The sequence below is a fragment of the Lissotriton helveticus genome, chromosome 1_1 (genome assembly GCF_964261635.1).
Source record: "Lissotriton helveticus chromosome 1_1, aLisHel1.1, whole genome shotgun sequence".
Lineage (NCBI taxonomy): Eukaryota > Metazoa > Chordata > Amphibia > Caudata > Salamandridae > Lissotriton > Lissotriton helveticus.
The window spans coordinates 806236959-806259253 of NC_136057.1; the positions used below are offsets into that span (position 1 = coordinate 806236959).

At 49.4% G+C, this 22295-nt stretch overlaps 1 protein-coding gene across 2 annotated transcripts in view; it reads right to left on the reverse strand.

Annotated features, from left to right (window-relative positions):
* ZNF277 (zinc finger protein 277) overlaps positions 1 to 22295 on the reverse strand; it is a 716997-nt gene that overhangs the window by 1712 nt on the left and 692990 nt on the right. The window lies entirely within an intron of this gene.

Consider the following 22295-nt stretch of genomic DNA (forward strand, 5'->3'; position numbering starts at 1 on the left):
AAAGGCCGAAATGCCCGAAAGATAGCCTTTAAGAGTGCCTAGAGCCCTGCTGGGCCAAAGAAAGAATGAAGAGGAGAACCTCTGAAAGAGGGTCAGAAAGGGGATCCACAGCCTTTGCTGTGCACCATGCCACACATTTGTTCCATCTACAGGCGTATAGCGTTTTAGTGGAGGGATGCCTGGCTGCTAAGATTACATTACAGACTTCAGGAGGAAGGTCGAAAGCTGTCACTGTCACCGCTCAATCTCCACGCAAGGAGGTGGAGTTTAGACAGGTTGAGGTGGAGGACCGTCCCCATATGCTGAAAAAGAAGATCCTCTTAAAGAGGCAGTCTGATCAGAGGATCGATGGCCATGTCCAAGAGCTCCGGATACCAGACTCTTTGTGCCCAATATTGAGCCACAAGGATGATTGGGGCCCGGTTGTGCTTGATCTTCTTTAGCACTCTGGCCAGAAGTGGTATAGGCGGAAAGGCGTACAGAAGACCGCAACTCCCCTTGCGACAGAAAGCGTTGCCCAGAGAGTGCCGCCTTGGGGATGTGATGGCGGATCCTGCCTGGCAGAAGAAAACATCTTCTTCCCAAGGTGATCCAGCTTCCTCGATTCCCCATCAGGTGGAACAGGTGGGAATGCGCCCTTGGAAGTTGAGGCTTGGACCACCAATCTATCTGGGGTAGAGTGTTGGGAGAGAAAAATGGGGTTGCACGGTGCCGGGCGATGGCGTTGGGCAATCATCCTATCCACAGGAGCCCCTGCGCTGGGCGTGGACCAAGTGCCCAGAAGGATGTCTGTGAGGGCCTCATTGAACAGCAGCAGGGGCTCCGAAGAGGCTGCTGCCGGTTGAAGCACCTCGGTCAGGAGGTTAGTCCTGACCACCACTGTAGGAAGCTCAAGGTTCAAGGCCTCACTCGCCCTACGTAACACCACAGCATAAGAGGCTCCCTCCTCCGTAGCCACAGTAGAGAGAAGAGTCCAAACCACTGGCCTCACCAAACTCCTCTCTCCAGTCCGGTTCCTCCAACTGGTCTGCCAAAGCGTCCACAGACCCCTCCCAGTCCTCCTCCCCTTCTCTGGTTGCCACCCAGGGTGATAGGGAACAACAGGGTAGAACAGGGGTACAAAAGTACCTGTCGGCGGCGGTCCAGCTCCATGCCCTTGTCTACGAGGAGGCTGGGGTCGATGTCGGTTGGGGACAAAAGCAGCGTCGGAGGGGGCGGTGGTGTCGCCAAAGGATTAAGCACCAGAGGAGGTGTCGTAAGGTTGACCATTGCTGATCGGATCCTTGGGGCCCCAGCGGTACCGGGGCCGAAGCCGCCGGCCTCGAAAGCCAAGAAACCCCAACTGAGTCTGTGAGGCCCGAAGGCGCGCCAGCGGAGTCGGGCTGCCCAAAGATGGAGTGGAGGGCTTTGTAAAAACTATGAAGTTGGGCAGGGCTCCCACAGGCTCTCGAGAAGGGAGGGAGGCTCGGAGTCGACCCAACAGGCTCTGCGGGCAGAGGAACTGACTACCTTCCGCGTCTCGCGTCGGGCGATGGGCGGGGAGAACGCGAAGAGCGTTGGATCTTCTTCACCTTCTTTTTGTGCTTCGACTTGCCCTAAGCCGAAGACTTCGATGAGGAGTGGTGATGGCTCCGCAACCAGTCCCGCGACCTCCCTCTCGGCCAGGACCTCGAGCTAACTGCTGGGCCTCCAGAAGTTTTCGGGACCGCTCCAGCAAAGACATCGAGCGATGGCCCGACAGTCGGAGCACGACTTCGGGTCGTGGTTGAGCTCCAGGAATCAGAGGCCCACAAGATGTGGGTCAGTCACGGACATCAGCTTGTGGCAGGAGCCACAAGGCTTGAAGCAGGTCCGTCGATGTGACATCCTTGGGGACCAGGAGTCGAACGACTCGAAAAAGATGTAGACAAAAGTAGAAAAAAAGACAGTCAAAAAGTGACTAGAAATACCGCTCTCTCCAGATCTGCGTTGGCTAGCGCGGAAAAAGAAAGAACGGACGTCAGCGAGTAGGGGCAGCTGCTAAGTAGATACCGCTACGTCATTCCGGTAATCACGATGCCAACGACGAACGGGGAGTCGACTGACGCCACCTACCACTGCGCAAGGGTACTACTGAAGAAAAATTCCAGTCTGACTCCTGGGGGTAATTCAAAGGTAAGGAATCCATAACGAATAGTCTCTTTCAGATACTTAGTGCAGCAGCCACTAGGAGCAAAGAGAAATCTAGAGAGTAATAAAAAGCAGGAAAGAATATGGGTAGTCCAAGTTCTGCTACCAAAAGCTATAGAATAGCCATACAATATTGGTGGGCAGCCAATATTGTCTAAGACAAGTTTCCTCAGGTTAAACAACCTTCTTCAGTGAGAAATTTACATAAAAAGAATCAGTTCTAGACATGTGAACACTACTGATGAGCCTCACAGCTCTGCAATATTCAATGCTACATATCGTGGGATTGCTTCTTTCGCCAAGAATAAGACAAGTTAAGTAAAGACAGAGATTCATGGTGTGTATTGACTTGAAAAAGAAGGCTGCGAGTGTTTCAATATGAAACAAACAAAAAGCGATATAATCAAAAAGTATATAGGATAGAGAATGAAATATGGATTATTAGTCTTGGAATGTACACTAACTGTGGGATTTTAGTGGGAGGGCAAAAAGAGGGACCCAGCCACAACAACAGCTAAGAAAACAGAGTGAAAGGTACACAACAATGGGAACCAAAGTAAGACAGAATGGTGGGAATCGAGATTAGATGGGTGAAAAATGAGGAGTTGTGGAGAAAGGTGAAAACCGGGCAGATGGCATGGAGACAAACAAGTGAGGCACTGGGAAGAGGAGAAAAAGAAAAACCTACAAAGTAGCAAAAAAATCTAATCTGAACTGACCCTTAAGTTGGACCATTTATGTTTGGAGTAAATGTGCAAGTTCTTTGGGATTCTAAAAATAAATTTGTAAATACTGCTGGAGGTGTTCAGAAATCATAGATATCCAAGAGTACTGACATTTGTGCATATGGAAAGGTAACAGGCATACCTTTCAGTTTCTGGGAATGTGATTCTTTAGTGCCTTTGCTCTTACTCTTTTCCTCAACAGGGCCTTTTCTACACTGGGAAATACATTTTTCAAGTAGAGAAACTAATTTTCCTACACTTCAATGAATTATGCAGATATTCCTACTCCAATCTACTCTTGACCTTGACTAACGTACATCTGGAAGCCCTATCAGGGTGAATAACTAATTGCAAATTGTTGATGAATGCACTACTGCTGGAAATGGCACTTTCTGCAGGATCACCCCCAAACATTTTGTCCTCCACCTCCCCTTCGTGCTGAATTTGTTTTTGTTGGCTTTAGGACTCTGGGTACTTTACCACTGCTATCCAGTGCTAAAATGCAAGTGCTCTCTACTTACAAAATGGTAACATTGGCTTATTCACAATTGGCTGATTTAATTCCCAAGTAAAATGCACTACGCGTGCCCAGGGCCTGTAAATTAAATGCTAATAGTGAACCTGCAGCACTGGCTGTGCCACCCACTTAAGTAGCCCTTTAAACAGGTCTCACGCCTGCGATTACAGAGCCGGTGTGGGCAGTTTTAAACTGCAATGTCGACCTGGCAAGTTAACCCTCTTGTCAGGCCCAAACCTTCCTTTTTAATACATGTAAGCCACACCAATGTAGGCCCTGAGCAGTACAAGGGCAGGGTGTAGTGTATTTAAAATGTAGGACATGTAATGTTAAGTTTACATTCCCTGGTACTGTAAAACTCTTAAATTCATGTTTCACTATTGCAAGGCCAATCTCTTCTATTGGATAACATTGGGATTACCTTATTACATTTTATACGTGTAATTTCCAATTGGAAAGAGATTGGACCCCCAAGTTTGGTCTCTCTGGAATCACAATTTAAAATCCTAACTTAAGCGAAGTCAGATTTGAAACCGTAAGTCTCATAATGCCACATTAAGAAAGTTGGTGATGGATTAAACCCAGATCTTTTGACTGGGTGTGAGTGTTTGATTGATTCAGAGGCTCCGTCCATCACCACCCCCTTTTGTACCACATTAAGAAAGTTGGCATTTTCTTACTTTAGCCATTTGGTGCCTTCTGCTGGTCTCTGAATACACGTCGGGATGGGTGATAGCTGGACTTTCAGCATTCCCTCTAGACAGCAACACACAAAGGGAGCTTAGGTGTGATTGATGGGCCATCCACATCCTGATGGGCCATCCTGGGCAGGTTGGAGGGAGGAGCCGACACACCTAAATAGGCTGTGTTCTGTCCCCTCACAAAATACTGCATATCCCTTTTAATTAATCTGGAGCCAGGGCAGGGACACTGTGCATTTCATAAGCATCTCTTTGAAGTTTCTCCCACTTCGAAGTGACAACTGGATGTAAGTACTGGACCTCAGACACCACCAAATTCGTTTACTTCTGGACCGGTGGATACTCTACCAGGAAGAAGGATTGCTGTGCTGCTACAAAGATTGACACTCTGCTGGATTGCTACTCTGCTGGATTCCTGCCTTGCTGTGCTGACCTGCTGCCCTCTTGCCTGGAACTTAGAAGGACTGGACCTGCATCTCTCCAACCCAGAAACAAAGTGACTCCGAGGGCTTGCCTCCTGATGCACAAGTTACTTACCTTCGGTAATGATATATCTGTAAGAAACATTAGTTAGTTATAGATTCCTTACCATAGAATTACCCCCAGGCGTCAGACTGGATCCGGAAAGTTTTTTCGTCAGCAGTACCTCTGCGGATCGGAAGGTGACGTTGGTCGGTTCTGCGTATGTCATCGGCGTTGTGGTCACCGGGATAACATCGCGACAGCTACTTAGACGTCGCCCTCGTGCGCTGACATCAGTTCTGTACACGACGTTCTGCGCCAGAAACGCAGAGCCATACAAGACACAGTTCACAGAACGGGAAGGATGGGTGGGGCGGTAAGGAATCTATAACTAAATAATGTTTCTTACAGATATATCGTTACCGAAGGTAAGTAGCTTGTGCATCTGAAAGAAACACGTTAGTTATAGATTCCTTACCTTAGAATATATACCCCAGCAATACCAACCCCGGTGGTGGGTCTGCAAACCAAGATCACACCAGAAAGTCCTGGAGAACAGAACGGCCAAAGGAGCCGGCTCTCCGGACTTGGCTGTCCAGGCAGTAGTATTTGGTGAACGTGTGCAGTGATGCCCACGTGGCCGCCTTACAGATGTCATTTAGAGGCACTCCTCTTCCCAAGGCAATAGTAGTGGATGCTGTCGCCCTGGTGGAGGGAGCGCACAGCCCCACTGGAGGCTTCTTTTCAGCTAGAGAGTAACAAGCCTTACTACACAACACGACCCACCGAGAAATGGTGCATTTGTGAATGGTCTGACCCTTCTTTGCACCCAGGTAGCCAACAAACAGTTGATCATCCACCCAGAACTGTTTTGTGCGATCCAGATCGAAGGACAGCGCACCTTTTGGGTCCAGACAGTGGAGCCTCTCTTCTTCTTTTGGAGGATGCAGAGGCGGAAAGAAGGTGGGCAAAGTAATGGTCTGCCTGATGTGGAAGGCAGTGACCACCTTAGGAAGAAAGGATGGACGGGTTCTGAGAACCACCTTGTCCGGATGGACAGACTGGAAAGGAGGTTTTAAAGAAAGAGCCTGGAGCTCACTCACCCTTCTAGCAGAAGTGATGGCTACCAGGAGCATTCTTTTTTTTTTTTAAACCATTTTTATTATTTTTGGGGCTATACAGCCAGAAAAAACATATAACAAGCATGTCAGTATCAAGCAATACCCACACCCCCCCCTCCCCACCCTTTCCACCTCCCTCGTAGTTCAGGATCCACACATCATCATCCCAGTGTTCAGCCCTCATAGTCCTCTGAGTCCAATTTGGTAACATTTCCTGATCCTGCAGGCCCATCCCCTCCATGGCTATCTTACAGACGAATGTTGGCGACCTTTTAGAGTCCCCCATCCAGTCCATGGTAATTTCGCCATTTGCCCCACACCCTGCGAAACTTCCTAGGGCATCCTCTTGCTTTGTAGGTGACCCTTTCGGCTGTCATGTATAGGTCCATCCCCCTCCTCCATTCCTCTAGCTGTGGTATGTCTGCCACCCCCATTTCCTGGCGACATCCCGTTTGGCCACTACCAAGGCCAGTCCTAGAAAAATCAGCAATGGGCGTGTGAAGTCCACATCATTGGTCATCCCCAGGAGTATTAGCTTCGGGTCCGAGGGGATGTCCATCTCCAGGACCTCTCCCAGTTCAGCGAGGACTGCCCTCCTGTACTTTTGAATGTTGGGACAGGATCAAATCGTGTGAAAAAAATCTCCTGTATCGTGGCCGCAGCTTAGGCAGCGGGGGTCAGGTACCCTTCCCATTTTATGCAGCCTCACTCTATCGAAGTAAGACCTATGTAAGATCTTAAATTGGATCAAACAGAGGCGTGATTTAATCGCAACCTCCCTATGGTGCATCAATACCACCCCCCAGTCCACCTCATCCATCTCCCCAACTTCCTGCTCCCAAGCGGTCCTGAGGCCCTCCAATTTGTTCGGTCTATTATTCATGATAGTTTTATATGTTAGGGAGACCGCCTTCCCGGGGATCTGTTCCTGTAGCAGGCAGCCTTCCAGAGGAGCATATTCAGGGAGAGCCTCCATCTGCGTCCCCTCTGCCCTCCACGCATGCCGCAGCTGCATATATTTAAAGAATTGGGAGCGGTGGAGGCCAAATTCTCTTTGTAGTGACGGGAAGGATTGCAGCGCCCCTTTTTTAATTATGTCTCCTAATGTGGAGATGCCTATGGCATCCCATCCCTGAAACCCTTTCAGCTTACTAAGTTCCTTCAGCCAAGTGCAGTTCCATAGTGGAGTTTGCTTTGTTGGTTTGTTTTCCCATTGAGTTGCCTTCGTCGCCCTTTTCCATGCTCCCAGTGTGATCTTAGTAGCTGGCAGCAATCCGGCCTGTCCCTTTCCTCCGTAGCTGTAGTATATACATGTGCGAGTAGCCATATTGTGTCTTTCTAATGCATAGGTGGGGTGTGTGGCAGGTGCATGTATCCATTCATTAATGGGTGCCACGTGTTCCGCCCAGTAGTAGGCCTCCAAGTCGGGCAATGAAATGCCCCCATCATATTGGTGTCGCTGTAGGGTCGATAACGCTATTCTAGGTTGTTTACCCAGCCATTGGTAGGACCTCAATTCCTCATGGATATCCCGGAAGACCTTACATTTCAGTGGGAAGTATTCATTCTGAAACGCATATAAGAATCTTGGAAGTGAGATCATTTTAAACATGGCTACCCGCCCAAGGATCGTCAGAGGAAGAGATTGCCATCTGCTTGCATCTTCAGTAAAACTGCGTACGACGCGATGAATATTGCGTTCGTAGGAGAGATTGCTGTCTGTTGTGACATATATCCCCAGATACATAAATCCCTGCCGAGTTGTCTAAAGTCTCTCAGGCAGGTTGGGCCACTCATCCCTTCCTTGGGGGTCATAGAGCGTTGATTTGTGCCAATTGATCTGGTACCCGGATTGGGATCCGTACCTATCTAGCGTGGCAAACAGGGCCGGTATAGTACTTTCCTGCTGTGTAATATATAGCAGGACATCATCAGCGTATAGGGACAGTTTTTCGTCACTTTCATCTGATCTGCTTGCCCTATCCGAAATCCCGTGATCCCTACGTTCTGTGTAACCGCGCAAGCCATCACCTCAATAGTGAGGGCAAACAAGAGGGGAGACAGAGGGCATCCCTGCCTGGTGCCCCGCCGTATAGGGAAGGCCTCCGATAATGTCCCGTTAACCCTGACTCTAGCACTAGGGCCATTGTATAGTTGATCAATCTTACGTCTCGCTCTAGTACTCCTTCCAGAAAAGGCCAGTGGACGGCGTCAAACGCCTTTTCTGCATCCAAAGATAGAAACCAATGCAGCTCCGTCCTGTTCTCCACCTCTCTGAGCCAGTTATGAGTCCGCCTCAAGTTATATCTGGTTGCCCTTTCCGGGATGAACCCCGTTTGGTCCAAGTGATCTAGCCCTGGTATGACCCGTCTCATGCGGAGCGCCAGAATCGTTGCGTATAATTTCGCCTCCACATTTAGCAGGGAAAAGGGGCGGTAGGACGAGCAGTCATCAGCCGGTTTCCCCTGCTTGTGGATTGGGAAAATTGTGGTCTGTCTAAGGTCTAGCGGGAACTGTTCCTCCACCTCAGCGTCTAGGAAGAGGCCCAGCAAGTGACGGGTTAGGAGATCCGCAGTTTTCTTGAAAAATTCAGCCGGGAATCCATTGGGACCCGGAGCCATTCCCGTGCGGAGCTTGGCCAGGGCCATCCTAATCTCTTCCTCAGTTATATCGGTTTCCTAATCTCTTTGGTCAGCCTCCTCCAGCTCTGGGAGGATGATATCCGCCATGTATTGCAGTGCGTCGTCCTTTAAGCCTAGGTCTCGTGCGGCATAGAAGGCCTTATAAAACTCAGCGAAAGTATCCGCTATTCTGTCATCGGTACAGGCCCATCCACCCTGACCATCTTTCACCTTTTCCACCCACCGTTCGTCTCTCTCCTTTCTGCTTAGCCATGCCAGGAGCCTCCCGGACTTGTCTCCCACATCGTATAGCCGGTGCAGGGTCGCTAGCGCCTGCGATTTCGCCTCCCCTGTCACTAGTTGCCTATATTGAACTTGCAGGTCTGAAAGGCACCGAAGTTGCCCCGGGTCCCGGGTTAGCAGGTGTTTGTTTTCAATCTGGTAATCAAAAAGGTCCACCTCAGAAAAGGTCAATGTATACCTTGTTGTTGTTGGAATACACACAATGTGTTAAAATACCCCTCACACACCAAAAGGGCCCTTGGTGTCATGCTTCATCATCGGGGTCTTCCCGCCCGGCTGCCGGACGGGGCAGTGCTGCGACAAGCGACTACGCTGGAGCACCTTTTAAATGTGGGTGCTATGTGAGTGAATTGGAGTGAGTGTCAGTAGGGTCAGGGGTGATACAGAGAAGTGATGTTAAAAAATACCTGGCCTAGTGATAGAAAAAACTATTTAATAAACACTGGCTGGTATTGTTAAAAAATGTGGTTTCGGAAAGGGTAAGCGGGTTAATGGGCTTACTTTCCTGTGCGGGTCAACATGTTTCGGGGCCTCATGCCCCTTCCTCAGGACCGGGGTCAGATCCCCCTGTCACTCACTAATGTCTTTCCACAATAAAAAGTGTATGTACAAAGTGGTGTGATGGTACTATTATTTATCAATGTGTATGGATATATATTTTATATCTATACAAATCCCTTGCTAATGCTGAAATACTGATGTACTATGCTTAGGAAGGTAGGGTACAATGCCCCATGAGCCAACTCTGGACAGAAGGGTATTTTAGGGTCCAATCAACCCCCAGCCTCGTGGTGCTTCCTCCTCCGTCCGTGGCTTCCGTGATCCACGGACGGAGGAGGAAGCACCACGAGGCTGGGGGTTGATTGGACCCTCAAATACCCTTCTGTTCAATCGTCAGTATCCGTGCTTCCAGTTCCACCAGGAGCATTCTTAAGAGTTAGAAGATGTAAAGGACAATTATGAAGCGGCTGATAAGAAGCGCACATCAAATAAGTCAGCACAAGATTCAAGTCCCACTGAGGCATAACGAATGGAATTGGAGGAAAAAAAATGCATTAAGCCTTTCAAGAAACAGTTAATTACCGGGGACTTGAAAAGAGAAGGCTGATTTGGCAGGCAAAGGAAAGCAGAGATGGCAGAAAGGTAACCTTTGATAGTGCCCAGAGCAGAGCCCTGCTCGGCTAAAGAGAGAAGGAACAAGAGCACTTCAGAAAGAGGGGCAGAAAGGAGATCAACAGCTTTTGCTGTGCACCATGCAAAACAAATTTTTTCCACCGGCAGGCGTATACTGTCTTAGTGGAGGGACGCCTGGCTGCCAAGATTACGTCACAGACTTTGGGAGGCAGGTCAAAAGACGTCAACTGCCGCCATTCAATCTCCACGCAAGGAGGTGGAGACAGGACAGGTTCGGGTGGAGGACAGTTCCCTGCTGCTGCGACATAAGATCCTCCCGAAGAGGCAGTGTGATCAGAGGATCGATGGCCTTGTTGAGCAGCTGAGGATACCAGACTCTTCGTGCCCAATCCGGAGCCACATGAATAATTGGGCCCGGTCGCGCCTGATCTTCTTCAGCACTCTGGGCAGAAGTGACATAGGCGGAAAAGCGTACAACAGACCGCGACTCCACTCGCACCGAAAAGCGTAGCTGAGCGAGTGCTGCCTTGGAAATTCCAAAGTGGAGAATTGTTGATATTGCGCGTTCTCTTTGGTGGCGAACAGATCTAACCAAGGTTCTCTCCACTGTTGAAAGAGACCCTGCACCACCTCTGAGTGAAGACGCTATTCGTGATCCATCATGCACCTGCGGCTGAGTTTTGTCTGCCCTAGTGTTCAGAGAACCTGCCAGGTGTTGAACCACCAAGAAAATGCCTTGATGTTCCAGTCATGTCCAGAGGTGAAGGGCCTCCTGACATAGGGTCCACGACCCCACCCCGCCCTGCTTGTTGCAATACTACATGGCGGTGGTGTTGTCCGTGAACACCTGCACTACTCTTCCCTGGACAGAGGGAAGGAATGCCTTCAGTGAAAGACGAATCGCCCAGAGCTCCAGAAGGTTGATGTGGAGCCCGGACCAGAGGCCTCTCATCTCCGCCTCTCCCATGTGGCCGCCCCATCCCAGGAGGGAGGCATCCGTCACCACTGTGAATTATGGTTGGGGAAGGGAGAGGGATCTGCCACTGACCCAATCCTGGTTCGTGAGCCACCACTGCAGTTGTTGATCAGTGCCCTCCGAGATCTGGACGTAATCGGACAGATTCCCCTGATTTTACGCCCACAGGAACTTCAGGTCCCACTGCAGAGCCCGCATATGCCACCTGGCATGATTGATCAGAAGGATACACGAGGCCATGAAGACCAGCAGCCTCACGGTCATTCTGACTGAAACCCAGGACAAGGGCTGAAAGATGGGAATCAGAGCCTGAATGTCCCTGACTCACTGTTCGGGAGGATAGAGCCAAAACTGCGCCGTGTCCAGAACCGCTCCGATGAAGAGGAGCTTCTGAGAGCGAATCAGGTGCGACTTCGGCACATTGATGGAGAACCCCAGCAATGCAGGCGGTCGGCCATAGTCTGGAGGTGGGAAACGACTGCCTGGGGCGATCCCGCCTTCAACAACCAGTCATCGAGATAGGGGAAGAGTGAGACCCCTGATCTGCGCAGATGAGCTGCGACCACCACCATCACCTTCGTGAACATCCGAGGGGCGCAGGTAAGGCAAAAGGTAGCACGGTAAACTGGAAATGCTCGTGGCCTACCGTGAACTGCTGGTAACGTCGGTTGGCCGGTAGGATGGAGATGTGAAAATAAGCGTCCTGCAAGTCCAACGTCACCATCCAGTCTTGCGGGTCGAGGGCAGACGAGACCTGAGCAAGCGTCAACATTTTGAACTTCTCCTTCCGGAGGAAGCGATTGACGTCCCTGAGGTCCAAGATAGGACGCAGGCCCTTCTCCTTCTTGGGAACCAGAAGGTAGTGGGAGTAGCAACCATAACCTACTACTGGGACAGGAAAGTGCTCAATGACTCCCTTGGCCAAGAGAGCCAAAACTTCCTGCTGGAGAAGTGCCAGATGATTCTCCGACATGCGGTGGTAACGAGGTGGCATGGCTGGAGGGGAAGTCTCGAAGGAGAGGGAGTAGCCCCTTCGGACTATCTGCAAAACCCACTTGTCCGAAGTGATGGAGCGCCAGTGGGGGAGGTGATGGCGAATCCTGCCACCCACTGGAATTTGATGGGCCTGAAAGGAGGGTTTGGAGGCAGCGGCAGAGGGGGGGTTGGAGGACTGGCCTGCCCGCTTGCTCCGAAACCTCGCCGGTTGAGGATGCCTGTTTTTATACCTTCTACCTCATACTGCTCAGTGGTGAGGCTGGGAGGGTTTGTTTCCCACTTTCCTAACAGCCGTGCTCAAGAGTGGACTGAAAGCTGCCACAGTCCTTCTTCACCCTGAAAAAGAGTGAGAGTGAAGGAGATTAAGGGCAGGTGACAGCCGCCTCAGTGTTCTGATCACAAATGCAAATAGAGCAAGAGGGCAGCTGTGGGCTGCGTCTGTATATCAATAATGCCCTCCTATCAGCGTGAATAAGAGGAGGAGGGACAACCTTAATCCTGCTGACCTTTTGATAAAGGACATGCCATCCCCTGTGAAATGTTTAAGAAATTAACAAGCTTTGGCAAAGCGAACAGATCTTGGAGAGGGATGCCAGAGGGAGGAAGAAGCAGCAGAATTGGGAGGGGGTGGAGGAAGAAGCGTCAGGGTTGGGGAGGGTGGGAGGGAAACGTTTGTTTAGTTTTGCCTGCATAACTGTCATTCCATTTGGATTGCACGGAGAACAATGGGCATTAAATGTGTTCTGTAGCCTTTTATCAAGTTGAATGATTACAAGGCTCAGTAAACTTGTGTACAAAGAAATAAAGCGTCACACCATTCAAATTTCCAGAGCGTAAAGAGTTTACTATTATTGCAGTACGTCTGTGTATCGTTAAATTATTTTAAACAGCTGAAGAGTAGTTTTATAGAGAGTACGAGGGCGTTGAGCTATAGAGATGTTTGAGTTCTGATAAAAATATCTTACAGAAATACAGTTTGGAAGATGTCATCAGTTTTAGATAATTAATGCACGTAAACTGCTAGTTCATGGCCGGCTGTTCTAATAAGAAAACTGATCGTTACAAAGAAAAATTGTGTCTCCATAGTTCAGGAATTGAGAATATAAAGCGTGATGTACAATATTATTATACACTGAGGCGGTGTGCCAAGCTCCCCAGTGCTGTTTTACTATGTTCCTGCAGATCACAATTATATTGGATTGAGCAATAAATCACATACACCAAACCAAATGTTTGGAAAGTAAAATCACGCAAAAAAACCTATATTCTTAAAAAATATATACATTGATTTACAGATCGAGACATACATTTGGTTCCCTGGCTCACAGCAACAGGGATTGGGGCTAGTGAGTGGAAAAGAAACAATTGGGCTCGAGAGGAGACGGAGCGCGTGAAAACACAAACACTCATACGAAATGATTGAGAACAAATAAAAGAGTAGCTCCAAAAACGTGAGCAGTGGATGGACACAAGTACTTGGTTCATGCTCTAGGGGAGGGTCAAACACAAGAAGATGCATGACGCATGCATGCCATGAACAGCAGGAATGAAGGATACGAGATCGAGGTTGAATCGAAGTAATGGTAAGCCAATGGGTGGGTTGTAGCTCACCGAATGTAAACAACATGCGCTCTCTAGCAGAGACCTAAATTAGGTGCAAAATAACATGTTTTGTGAATTTCTCCTCCGTACAGAGCAGGAAATGGTTAAAAACAAAATAAAACTTGTTTCTTTTCTTTTTTATCTCTCCTGTGCTGGTAAACGACAGATTAAAACATTATGCTCAACTATGGTGTAGTTTTGCACTACAAAAGGATTTCCAATTTTTTTTTATTGTCCCCTGGTCCATGCAAGCATGTCTGAGCTCTGTGCAGCAAAGGGCCAGGACCTAAACCCCTGGCCTACTGCGCATTTCCAAAGGCCTTTAACAGCTTCTAATATGGGGATGGGCCGGGTCATGGGTGAAGTGCTGTGAGCTGAGATTCTCTACATGGCTGATAAAAACGTGTGCAGCTGCCTTGGGTTGGATAAACTGGTACAGGCTCTGGCCCTATGCTGGGTTTTGGAGAGAGTGACTGCTGCACACAGTCGAAGACGGTATGCATATGGATTCGGTGTGATGGGGAGGGTGCAGGACATGGTCAGGACACTGATACAAAGTATGAGATTATGAGCTCATGAGCAGCGCACAGCAGAGGAGTGAGATGAGCACACATCACAATAACTGGGGGATTGTAGTCTCTTTTTATGTTTGCGTTGTAACAATAATGCCACTCTCAATGTGATTTTTATAAACAAATGTCCTAGGGTTTTATAAATAAACAAGAATGTAATTTTACTGTGTTGAATGGGTTCTGGAATGGCATGGACCTAGAGGGTTGGAATGGAGTTTGATGAGTGGTGGAAGCTCGGGGGAATACGTATTCCGTGTGTGGCAGTTAGAGAAAGGGCTACCGACCTGTGCACACAATTGTGGATACTCTACTAATTCTTAATTTCACTTTGCTTCCTAGTTTCAAAAGATATGAGCAGGGGGGCGTGGCCGGGCAAGATGGCCGAACAGACGTAACCCATCTCGGTTCCCGGTCCACGCGCTGTCTCGGCACCTATTGCGGCGAATGCAGCGGGTCTTACCAGCCATAAACGACAGTCCAGAAGTGTGTCCATGTGAGGCATCGGCGGAGAGGGTCGGCATAGGCGGATCACCCCGGGAACAGTCTATTTGACGCTGTTGTCTGCCTGGCTGAGAACGCGTCGGGACAAAATGGCGGCGCGATCTGTGTGGCATCTCCCGACAGCGTCCCCCTGCTGAAGGCACAGGATCCAGCAGCTGGATCGCGACGTGGGAGGCAAGTGGTGCATGCGCTGGGGACAACATCGGCAATTATTAGCGCCGGTCGGCTCAGCTGCCCCTTCTTTCTCTGCCGCGAGCGCCTGACCTTAAAATGGCGGCTGCTTGTTGCGGAGAACCTTCGCGCCCAATGCATGCTGCTTTGATTTTCTGGCTGGCTTGGATATGAGGGGCCCGTCGAATACTGCAACCATTCTCACCGCTTCCCTGGGCGTGGAGACATACTAGCTTTGCCCTGCAGGGTTGAGGCAGGCGAAGTGCAGCTATCTGACATTCCTGGACCTCCGCCTCTCCCCCATTCTGAGGATCCACATGTGTTGGCCTTGACCTGTGCCATTCCCATTGTGAGCAGCCTCCATGTCCTCATTGCAGTGGTGACCCACTAGAGACGCCCCGTGCATGTAAAAATAAGACCTGGCTGCGTATTTGACCCCGCCGCCTCCACGCGGCGCTGGTGATATCTTCTTGTCCCTGGGGGATGCTTAGCTGACTTACTGAGAGGGCCCTTCAGTAGGTTTCACGGAGTGAGACAATGCAACGGGAGGGCTGTCCGCGGATCGCCCCCATAGTCGCCTTCCAATCGGATATTGGGGCCCTGAGTTCACTCACGCCAACTCAAATCTGGAGATGACGCTTTATGCCACCCAAGAAGACAACGACTCCCAACAAGGTCTCAGATTTTTTCTCGACTGCAGAAAAGCGATCATCGCTGCGGGGAGACGCAGGCGCCGCCACAATGGCCCTTTACAAAAGCGGATCTTTTGGCCATGTTTAAGGATTTCAAAGCAGAGCTGTGCAAGGACATTGGCCAAGGCATCAAATCCTCCACTGACCAATTACGATCCGACCTGACTGACCGTCTATCCTTACTGCAGCAAGATGTGGATTCCGTTGGCACTAGAGTCCTTGACCTCGAAGCTCAACACCAGGAGCAAGAGCGACTCTCTACCGAATTCCGGGAGGATATGAGATCGCTTAAGAAGCAATTACTACAATTGCAACTCAAGGCAGAAGACATCGAGAACAGGGCTCGAAGGGAGAATATACGCATCAGAGACCTGGAAGAGGGCGCGGAAGGGCCGGATCTAGAGGCATTCGTGGTAGGTCTCTTCTCGGAGATTCTATTCCCACAGACCGCAAAAAATAAAATTGGACAGAGTCCATCGGGTGGGGTGTCTGCAACAGGGGGGAGAAGAAAAGGCCGCACGATGTCCTGGCTAAATTTCACTCGTATAAGGTTAAGGAGGCGGTCCTGCAGGCGGCTCGGGCCAGGGAGTCCATTGCATTCAAAAAGTACTCTTGCACCATCTATCAGTATGTCGCACCATCGAATTTGGCTTGGAGACAACAGCTCAGACCCATTACCACTAAACTACGCGATGATAAGATTAGTTACAGATGGACCTACCCTTTTGGACTCAGCTTGGAATTCCAGGACAAGCGACGCCATATCACAGACCTTCAGGAAGGCCTGGACTTGCTGGGCATCTCCTCGGGTGAGGAGGGCCTGACCCAGGGTAAGAATGGTGATGCTACCAAAGGAGCCTTCTCATCCTCAGCCTGGTCACATAGGAAGAGGCTTCAAACGCTTCTGGTTCATCCTGAAGGTTGCCTGCACAATCCCTCGCAGGTTCACGATGTTGGCTGCTGTTCTTCGACCTTCCTGGTGACACACGACAGGGGCCTGCACCTACCGGAAGAGCTAGGAATGCACTTTCCTTATGCCCCGCCGTGGCCTCTGCTACTGCAGTTGTTGATACTCCCTAGTCGGGGAAGAGGTCTCCAGGTCCAAATAGGCCCTTTACTTAAGACTGCTGTTGTTTCCTTTTGATTCTTCCTCATCCTCAGCTTGGTCGCTGAAGGCAAGACGGTGATTGTTTCCAACTGACCCTCCAGGTGGTCCACCCACCTCGTTGCTGACCCGCACTGGAGCTCGCTGTATCTAGTTCCTCCTGATGTCCTGCTTGGGAACCTGCATCTACCGGGTGAGCCGGGATTGTCACTTTCCTGAGCCCCGTTGCGGCCCCTGCCTATGCGACTCTGGTAACTCCACATCGGGGGGAAGTTTCATTCCACCGGCAGACTGTATATGTAAAACTGAAGCTGATTCTTTTGCTATGACTTCATAGGACTGTTTCCTGAGACTTCCAGTGCCTAGGTCGCAGAATATGATCTGTGCATTAGATATTGTTCATGTTCCACGTTGGGCATAGCTCCCTGTTGTTCCTCTCTGGAGGTGGGCCGGGCCTGGCCTCCGGCTCCCCTTTCGCCTATTCTGGCTTTAAGCATCGCCATACTATGCTACTGATCCGACTACCCGCAGGGGCAGGTATGGAACGGGTTCTCGGACCCGAAGTCCCCCATGATCTCCGAGGGGCCTTTTCAACCCCATGAAGAGATCGAGAATTTTGTTTGCTTTTGTTATTGCTATTTCTTTGTTCTTGTTTCACTAGGGGTTTGTGGGTGGGTGGTGGTCGCGTTGTGGGTGGATACGCTGGGGAGTTTTGGGGGTATGGTGGCGGCAGCTTTTTAACTGCTGTCTATGCGGGGAGTGTGATGCTAGGAGAGGATGTTGTCAGCAGATTAGAGTCTCACACTATTCTAACTGGTCGGGTTCGAGAGGTTCTCCGATGGGTCCCTTTGGGCATAGAGGGATGGTTGTTTATCTTCCCGTGATATGATGCCGATTACCATAGCAACTTGGAACGTAAAAGGTCTTAATTTCCCGCAGAAGCGTCTCAAAGTCTGGAAATACATAATCGACCACCATATAGATGTAGTGGCGCTACAAGAGACTCATTTAGCTAGAGGCGATGACTCACACCTTAAGCGTAAGCAATTCCCGCTAATTTACAAATCCTCGGCTCTCACGAAACATCGGGGGTAGCCATACTTTTCCGCGCTGCTCTTCAATTTCAACCCTTGGGGGTCCAAAGCGACAGAGACGGCCGTTGGGTCATGGTCAAGGGTCGCTTAAGGGGAGCAATTTGCACCTTTGTGGCTTTATATGCCCCCAACGCAGGCCAGACAACTTTCTTACACACACTCTTGGGGAAACTAACTGACTTTGCGGACGGCCCACTAATTCTACTGGGTGAATTTAATTTAATTTGGGAGAAAGACCTTGACGGTACGCATGCGCAAAGGGCAGACGCGGGCTCCTTCGCCGGAGAGACACAACAACGCATACGAGACCTAGGCCTTTTAGATACCTGGCGCACACTCTACCCATCAACACAGGACTATACGTTCTTTTCTCACGTCCACTACATACTCCCGGCTAGATTATATCTTCATAAATCAGTCACTACGGGGCGACTTACAGGACGCTAAGATTCTCCCCTATCAGTTTCCGACCACAGTTTGTACTCGGTCTGTCTTCAATTGCGGGGGAACGCCCCGGCAGTGCCTAAATGGCACTTTCCCCCCTCCCTCGCGATAAAGAATCCTGTACCAAATTAGGAGCTGCTATCACTGAATTTTTTAAGGTTAATCCCCCGGAAGACACCTCAAAATTCACTACTTGGGATGCTCTAAAGGCTGTTCTCCGGGGCGAATGCATCGCCTTCAATGCTGCACTGAACAAACAGCGCGCACGCGAGCGAGACACACTTGAGACTGAACTATCCTCTCTTGAACGTACCCATAAAGCTAAGCCCACGAGACAAACACAACGTCAACTTACTGCGCTTAGAGGTAAATTAAGGGCCATATTCTAACAGGGCAGAATTCACCCTGCTTAAATTACGACAACTCTCCTACACTCAAGGCAACAAAGTCGGCAGGCACCTTGCCCGACAATTGAGGGACAAACGAGAGAAGGAATACATTGGTGGTATAATGGACCCATCGGGGTTGGTGACACAAAATGATGAAGATAAGGCTAGCATCTTCGGGTCTTTCTATCGGGACCTCTACTCCGGGGATTCCTTGGATGGGGCTGCACAGCAGGAGTACCTCCAGACATTGCCTTTGCCCCAGGTATCAGAAGCGTGGAACGCTCTCCTCACTGCCCCATCACTATTGAAGATGTCACTCTGGCTATTAAGACCCTGAAACCTAATAAAGCCCCAGGGCCTGACGGCTACGCTGCTACATTTGCCCCCGACCTCTCTCCTTATCTTGTAACTCTGTTTAATAAGATGGCGGAGGAGGGCATGACCTCTGGTACAATGTCGGAAGCCGTGATCTCAGTCATTCCTAAACCAGGGAAAGACCAGCAATATTGCGCCTCTTATAGGCCCATCGCCCTAATAAACCTGGATGCTAAATTATATTCCTCAATCATCGCTAGAAGACTAAAAGATCTCATGCCCATCCTTATCCACCCAGATCAGTCAGGCGTTATTAAGGGCCGACAAACGCATGACAACACCCGCAGAATTGTACATCTCATAGAGAAGGCCAATAGGTGCCTTATCCCGGCGATTCTGGTAGGTCTAGACGCCCAGAAGACCTTCGATAGGGTCGACTGGTCCTTCCTCTTCCACACACTCACAGCATTTGGCTTTGCTCCCAAATTTCTTAACATGATAGGAGCTAACTATCGTCGTCACAATTCTAGGGTGGTAGTCAAAGGGGTGCGCTCCCCCTCCTTTCCACACTCGAGAGGTACTCGGCAGGGGTGTCCCCTCTCTCCCTTAATTTTTGCTCTCAGCATTGAACCCCTGGCTCTAGCGATCCGGACTAATTCTGGTATTAAGGGGATACTATTTACTGGGGAACCCCATAAAATATCCCTCTTTGCGGATGATGTGCTTCTGTCCCTGTCGGAGCCTGAAAATTCCCTACCATCCTTGCAGTCTGAACTCGAGCGTTACGAGTTAGTCTCAGGGTTTAAAATTAATTCTAGTAAGTCTTTTATACTCAATCTTACTCTTGCGCCTGAGGCGGCCCTCAGACTCCGCACCCTCAACCCGCTGGCCTGGGCTTCCTCAACCATTCAATATTTAGGGGTCTATCTGACGCAGAATATTCAAGGGCTCTATACATCTAACTTCCCTCCTCTTCTCGCACGCATTCAAGTTGAGCTCACAAAATGGAAACCGTTGTTCCTATCGTGGCTGGGTTGCATACATGCGGTGAAAATGACTCTCTTGCCGAGGCCCCTTTTTTTATTTCAGGCTTTACCTATTGAGCTAGACCACGATTTATTTCGCAAACTGAAAGCCATGAGTCTACGCTTTGTCTGGCAGGGTGGATGGGCACGCTTCTCTTATTCACTGCTCCGCCGTTCCCGCGCAGAAGGGGAATTTGGCCTGCCAGACGTCCTCCTCTGTTATAAGGCAGCCCAGCTGCGAGTTCTGGTGGAATGGTCACAAAAAGAATCTGAGAAATACTGGCTGCATATTGACCGTAGCGTGACAGGTGGGACTGTATGGGATTTGGTGTGGCGCTCCCGTAAAGACAGACCTCCGAATACATACCTCAGTACGCCTACACGCACAACTCTTAAGGTTTGGTACACCGTTGCGGGCGACGATAGTAGGACTTCCTTTCCATCCCCCTTTACCCCAATCCACTACAATCCAGCTTTCCCCCCGGCACTGCATGAGGGTCCTTTTGAGGCATGGAAGAAGGGAGGCTGTCTGGCTTTGATACACTTATTCCACGACTGTGAGCCCCTCACCTTTGATGAATGCAAAAGAGAGTTTGACTTGGAGATCTTGGAAAGAAATCATTACACGCAGTTGATGCACTGGGCCTTTCATCCTCAGGTTCGAGAGGCCGCTACTCGTCCCCTTACAAAATTTGAGGCCTTCCTCTCTAAAGCGTCCACTACGAAAGGGGTAATTTCATTTATGTATAGCTTCTTGCTTAAGAGTGCTCTCTCCCCACGGCCCAGATACATGACCATGTGGGAAGACATGATCCAGCGTCCAATTTCTGATGCGGAATGGGCTCACCTCTGGTCCGATATTGCTCGATTCAATCACTCCACAGACCTCAGGGAAGCACATCTCAAAACCATGATGGATTGGTACTTACATCCCTCCAAGCTTCGGCAGATCTTCCCCACTTCTTCGGATAGATGCTGGAGGGGGTGTGGGCTACTGGGAGACTTTAGACATATTTGGTGGGATTGCTCAACTATTCGCCCTTTTTGGGAAGAAATTTGAGCTCATATGAAAGATATGTTAGCTATCCCATACCGACCACTATAGCAGGAGTTCTCCTAGGGTTGCGTGACCCTTCTCTTGAACACCAAACCCGAGCTGATAAAATGATCATGTGGCTCTGTATTGGCGCGGCCAAAGTTACTCTGGCGGCCACCTGGAAGAAGAGAGAGGCTCCGGCTATCTCCCTTTGGTACTCTCACCTTTGGAGACTACTGAGTTTAGAGCGTATGGCTGATATCTTCTGAGACGATTATAAGAATTTTGAATTCAAATGGGGTCCCCTGGTTGCTTTCCTTTCTCGGGGCCTTCCATCGGCAGTTTGTCCCTCTAACATCAGAGCCCTCCATCTCTTTCAATTTTGATTGCTGTGCTAGCGCTATCCGCTCTCATGACTGTCTGCTTATTGCCGCCGCCATGGGTGGGTGGGGGTTGGTTAGGGGTGGGGTGGTTTGTTCTCTTAGTTGTTATGTTGTGGCATGTCCCGCGTTGGGACAGGCTTCGTTGAGCTGAGTTTCTTTTTTTTGCAGCACTCCACATGTACATTCTGGAGATGGTACTGTCACAGGGATTTGCCGAATCACATGCTGCCTTGCCTGACTGCTTAGCAATGCTGCATGAATTTCTATCTCCTTGCTCTGTTGCGACAGTGGGAAGCGCTCCGGTTGTATAGCAGCTGTAACTCTAATTTAGCTTTCTAAATTTGATGAGGAGCTCACTTCCTTTGTTTGCTGCACTTACGCCATGTACTGAATTGTTTTTTGTTGAGACTTGTTCTTCCCCTACGTAGGACCATGTGTCGACGCATTTGGTGCTTGTGAAATGTACACCTCCGAAAATTTCTAATATACATATTTTTGACAAAAGATAAGAGCAACGGTAACTGTAACTTCCATTTAGCAATGTTATTTAGTGAAATTCAGTTGGTGTGGGGTTTGATACTGCGTCACGCACGCACACATACGATGATGTCATAAAAATGGCGCTGCGTCTGGGTAATGTATAACCAAGAGCTGCAACGAGGATATTGTGAACCCAAGTATGAAATTATCCTTAATGGTGGAATGACTAGCATGGTGAATTGAGACTTTATTGCAGTGCTTTTTGTGATCTGGTGGGAGCCAGCGGCACTTATTTTTGCGGAGCGGCACTTATGTTTCCGTATCAGAAATGTACTAAGTGAAGTGAGGGTAAACACTCAGATCGTTAAGACGAAGCTAGGAAAAGAAGCCAAAACCGTCACCAACAGATCTGCAACAGCTACAAAAGGGGGCAAGTAATGTCTGGTAGTGGGTTAAACACTGCCTGACATTTAATGACACCGGCCGCTAGCTACTGAGCACAGCTTCGGGACCCGACATTTTCTCTTTCACAAATAAGCACTATTTTGTTTATTTATTTGCATATTCACAAGTGCTTCATAAATCACACAAAAACATCAGACTACACGGTACCCATACAATAACAAAATCTATCCCAATGGAACGTGAATGTACAATTTTCATGATTATAGAGAAATGCGTGTTTTAGTTTTTGAGCTTAGCTCAAATTTCACATTGTTTTCAATATTTCAAATACATTTTGCGAATACAGCTGGACAAAC